This window comes from Pollicipes pollicipes, unplaced genomic scaffold, assembly GCF_011947565.3.
Source record: "Pollicipes pollicipes isolate AB1234 unplaced genomic scaffold, Ppol_2.1 Scaffold_6686;HRSCAF=7923_pilon_pilon_pilon, whole genome shotgun sequence".
Lineage (NCBI taxonomy): Eukaryota > Metazoa > Arthropoda > Thecostraca > Pollicipedomorpha > Pollicipedidae > Pollicipes > Pollicipes pollicipes.
In genome coordinates, this window is record NW_023596921.1 from 34,689,899 (window position 1) to 34,695,623 (window position 5,725).

Here is a 5,725-nt window from a genome sequence, read left to right on the forward strand (position 1 = left end):
CTTTAGTATGCACCAGTGCAGATGGAAATAGCACCTGTTCAACGCAGCCGCTGTGTTCCTATTCTGTCACACTGCGGTGGCTCCGAGACCAACACCCACGAACCACGGGATGCTGTGTTTTGACGTAGCGAGCGGGTTCCGTTTTACACGCTACAATTCGTGAGTCCATTTAATACATCTTGCAAGTTATTCTTAGCTCAATACGTTTTGTTTCTCCAACATTTCGAAACGCAAGCGATTCCAAATAATGCGTTCGATTGTGACTGTGGCTGGCCTCGCGTCGCAACGAATGAATGAGTGACGGCTGACGGACACTGGCAACATACGATGCGTGCGCTTCGTCGGTTTACTCGGAAGGGAGAGTCCCACCTTTGGGGTATATCTCAGAACACACACTGGTGAAGCCTCAGAACCATTTGCGTAAGATTACGGCACTGGTTAGTACCGCTACAGCAACGGCAAGATACAAGGAGACATTGCGGGCACACAGGCTTAAAAGTGATGTTTTTCCTGACAAGAATGGTGTTAGAAGAAATGAGCGTTCGCTTGTGATTGGCGCAGCTGACAGCGAGAGCCAGTTACCGAAAAACGCGTTGGTTGAAGTTTGAACCAGTGCATGGTTGTAGGCTATGTGATATTTCGTTTCCCAAAGCCAGGGTGCTCTTCGAAAAGAGCCTTCTTACTCAGCGCTTTAGGGGAGAAATAAAAACCATAGCATACCGTTTCGCTAAATTGGCGGAATAATGACCCCATGTTTGCACGTTTTTTTTCTCTAAAAAGAATGCCTCCAGCTTTTGTAGCATTTATTGCACAGTCATTTTGACAACTTGTGAGTTGCAAACATTACAGTACACACTTCGGAAAAGCAACGCAACTTAAATGAATTACTTTCATGGTGGTGAGCAGGGAGTCCAATGAGATTTCTTCCGTAGGAGCGGCTACTTCGAATTGAAATTCTAAGGTATCCAAACGGAATTCGAGAGGTCTGGTATTACCGATACAATCGAACACGTCTGATCTAACAATAAGTTAGCTGTACAAAATGTCAGAAGGTGGCATACTTCCTTTAAAATACTCGCCGCCGGCAGCTGGGAAGTCAATCATGGCATCCTGGTGACGCCAAAATGTAGAATTACAACTCTATAAGTGGAGTTGATGCATAAACTATTTTCGACGGCAGCGTGATGTATTCGGCACCGATTTTCGAAAAGTCGGCATTCGCAGATTGCCCGCTGATTATTGGTGCAACCCATGCATCGCACAAGCTCATCTTGATCACATTGATTGCAGACGGTACGTTGGTCGAGACGAGATCTAACTTGTGCCTCAACTCGCTCCCGCTGCTGATCTATGGTAAAAAACCTGAGAACCGTGAAACTGGGCAAATCCATTTTAGCCACTTCTGCGCACGTGACATTTGGTACGCGCGACCGCAGAACTGGTACCACGCGACTGTCCCTCAATCAGCTACCAAGGCGTGTCAATTATTGTGCTCCGACCCCTGTTTGTGGACATGTGGCCACAGTATCGAACGGTTGTTCGGCGGCTTTGTCGTCGGCCATATTGCCAGGTCATCCGTGCCAAACCAATGGTCGGTCCCATGACCCGTCCGCCACGTGCCACGCCCGAACGGCACCGGCTCACGATCCACCTGTGGAAAACCGCCCCGTGCGCCCGCGTGTCGTGTCCAAATTGCACAGCTCAGCGACCTGCCGTTCGGCCCGAGCCTGGCGCAACGCGAAACGGGACAGACAGACGCGCCCTTAGCAGACAGCGTGTAGGCGCAGGTGGAACCCGTTGTCTTTTGGCCAACCGCCGGCCCAGGAGCGCAGCCAGAGCTTTGACAAGGGGGGGGGGGGGGGGGGGGGATTGACAAACGGCCACTGATAGTAAAAAGGTCCGCCCAAATATTGCTGGATGTGGCCCATTTGTTAATGAGACTTTGTTTCTTTGCTCTTTTTTATTTTTACCTTCTATGAATAACGCACAAGCCATGCACTACCGCGGGATCAATTCTGCCCGTCAATAGTGTATCAGGAGTCAATTAGCTTAAGTCATGCGTTTAATGACGGCATGAAATAAATCACCGGCACTCTTCATTTCACGAGGGTCTAGTGAGCTCTCTCTAATCCGATAGGACCCAGAAGCATTGCCAAAATTTTGATCTGGTTTCTACATAGATATTAAGGAACGCAGCGATTGCAGATTGTAGATCGAAATGGGTGAGCAATTTGTATGAACATGGATTGGCCAAGCTTGCCTGGAGATGTTCAACATTCAGTCAGAACCAAATAGTGATGTAAACTTTGTAACGCAGTTTTGAACATGCGCGTTCGTCAACCAAAACAACAAGAATCTCGACGCCAGGTGTTGCGATCTCCATAGGCCGTGCAGCGTCTACCCCGCGGCTAACACTAAGCGGTGGCCAGCGGGCGGACGAAAATGATGATGCATCTGAAAGGAATACATTTGAACGCCATAGGACATCATATCGTATGGTTAGGAGGAAGCTTGGGTTCCTGTTTCACCTGTGTCATTTGTAGATTGATAGTAAGCACGAATTGGCCCTTACAGCACCGCAAGGTGGTGCTGTACCGAGAGCTCTAATGCGGCCGCTGCAGTCCCCGGCGCTCCAGAAAGGCGACGTGGCGACGTGGGCTGCGTTCCCTTTTTGTATAAAAAAGAAGTGGCGTTAGAGTATGGTGGTGAAAGTAGGACCGTCAAGATAGAATCTCTATTTTTCGTGATGCTGTAACTGTTCACCTGTCCAAAGCACAACCTCAAAATTGTAAAAAGACACGCTCAGTCATTTGTGAGCGGTTCGAATACAGTTGGAAAGACCATCGGGAGCATTATTTCACATCGGTCGCTCTCGCACGAGTAGAACAGTAGAACAGAGTTGAACACAAGGGGTCACATCATTGTTCCCGGTCGAGGGCTGAAGGGCCATTCCGTCCCACCACGTGGTGTCTTACGGCTGCCATTCTGGCGACACGTGGCACGATCCCATGGTTGACCCGGAGACCCTTAAAGGGGTACATCATATCACGGTGGTCCCTGCCCGGACGCGAGAGGCCTTCTGACCCGCGCAGTTAGCCCTGTATCGACATAGGAACCCTCACGGATGCAGTAAGATCCCTGATCACCACAGTTGGTCCAAAAATTGGTATATAGACTCCAGTTCGGTTGAACAGGCCCATGCTGGGATTGAGCTGGAGGGCCCACCGGTCAGAACTGTGGGTCCTGACTGGTGCAGTATCTTTCCAATGTCTTAATGTGAATACTCGTCATAACTTTTCGTGTTTCCTTTCATTGCCAGAAGGCCCACAGTTCTGATCGGATTGATTGATGACAGATTGACCAACGCAGGAGGCTCTTCGACTCTCCTTCAGTGAGGCCGGTGTCCTACGGAACCGTGCTATGGGCAAGCCGGTAAAACAGCTTGCCCTGCGTGACATTATGAAGTGAAGCCTACAGCTATAATTGTCACACTTAAGCTTGCAAATGCAGTTCTCAAAACGTCAAAATTTTGATTGCAGCTTGAGTTTTGTTGCGTATGTTGCTTGGTTAGGGTTTTGCCGCCAAACGTTTCAAGTAAGCTGTTCTGGTCGCCGCGGTCAGCGCGCAACGGATTCATTATATTTATGTTGTCACTTCAATCGACGCTGTTTCGATATAGCTGCACGCTAAATACAGAAATTTAACAGTCATAGAAAAGAAACGCCACAATACAACTTATACGAAATGCTCACCAAACGCACCAAAGAGTGCCAAACAGTCATGCGGTCAACTCAAAACACCTAACTTGCTTGACATAATGGAATGAGTCCCTAACCGATTTGGCCAAAATGGAGCGATGACGGCTAGTTATCCATCTCGCTCTGTTCCTACCTCTGTACTGGAAGAAGGTCGATATCAACGCTAAGGAGAAAATGCTAATAATTTCAAAAATTAACTACAGGAGATGAGCACACGCCATTTTGTTTCAGCTGAATGAAATGATCGCATAGCTAAGCATACACAGGTTTGTTGCCATATTCATACGACTAAGCGGATGATACCACACGCCACAGCAAAACATGGTGCTGTATGAAACCATCGGATGCGCACGACTGTAATTTTCATATTTCAGCTTCATACGCTGCTCTCAAAATGCCAAAATGTCCACATCCCAAACGTTCCGAGGAAGACATTCAGGTCGCCGCTGCCAGCGCCAGATCATTTAAATTTTAGCTCTCACGTAATCAGAAGCTGCTGCGATGCTTATGTCGTACTTTATACCAATACTATAACACATCACCTGCAGACACTGTAAATGCTGTGTTTCCTGTACAGATAATTTCCAGATCAAAGCGATGGCCTGCTTCCAGATTAATGCGATCACCCCGTTTTGCGGGGAAATAATGCATCGCAAATGCACGAAAACTGGAAAAGTTTGATCAAATTTAGCCCGTAAAGGGCGCAGTAATGCATCCTCATTGCTGCCATGAGTCATCTTTTCCGCCACCTCGAATGAAAGCATTGCAGAAGAATAAAGTACCGCTGACCGTCGGCGATCACAACGCGCGCACTTTTCGACGTTTTTTAAGTACTCGGCGGCGGAGGCCAAGCTATTGAGCAGTGACAGTCCGATGTCGAAAAAAGGGAAGTCTGTAACTCTTTCGGAAAATTGATGCCAGAGCAAAATAAAGCACATAAAAATTGGTAAATATGACCAATGAATCGGCCCATGCAATAGTGTCAATTTCACCGCGATCCTCTCGCCGGTGTCGGCGACAGTGTGCTGCAATCGGGACTTTTTCGAAATGCCAACATTTCCGGCTTACCCAGCAATTACCAGTGCGGCCCTGCGTCGTAAGCTCTGGTGCGATCACATTTTTTACAGGCGGAAAGCCGGTCAACATTTTGAAGTTGGATTCACGCCTCCGCCAGGCCTGGCTGCCGGGATGTGGCATGCAACGTGAAAACGGTAAACGAGGGTTGAACCCGTGTTGGAGGCTGCTGTACACGTAGAACATGGGATGTGCAGTCTCGCACGTGACATTAAGCAATTCTCCGTTCAATTATATGTCAAAGCGTATCAATATCGCACCGCTCCGGCCCGCGGTGTCGAACAGCAAATCGCCGACCTTGGCGCAGATTGCTTTGTCGGGTTGCCACGAAAAACGGTGGGCTAAAAACATTTTGCAACACACATAACACACCGCCCGCTGACCGAAACGGCACGAAGCTTGCCGTGACAAGTCGCTCATACACCGTGTCAGGGTTCACGTTTGGGTGACCTGCCGTTCGGCTGCACACGAGTCAACAGGCATTATATACATAAATGACGAATTATATATAAAATTTGTATGTAAAATATACTATATTAAAAGGCATATATATATATATATATATATATATATATATATATATATATATATATATATATAAAGACGACGAGCAGACAGACGGACGCACCGAGTTCGAACAGTTGTGTAGAAACGTGCTCGCTGGTTCTGCAGGATGTCTGTGACAAAAACGCGCATTGACGAAAAAAGTATCCCAGCTATCCATCACTCGGGCACTGAACACAGGCATCACCGGCCGTAGTACCAAACACCCTGACGAAAGCGAGAACTAAAGTGTCTGTGCCCCCCAATAGATGGCGGAGCTTTTGCAGATGGCGCAGCGGTCGGCCTGGACTTGTGCCAGAAACGGTGGAGATGTGACGCAGATGGCGCAC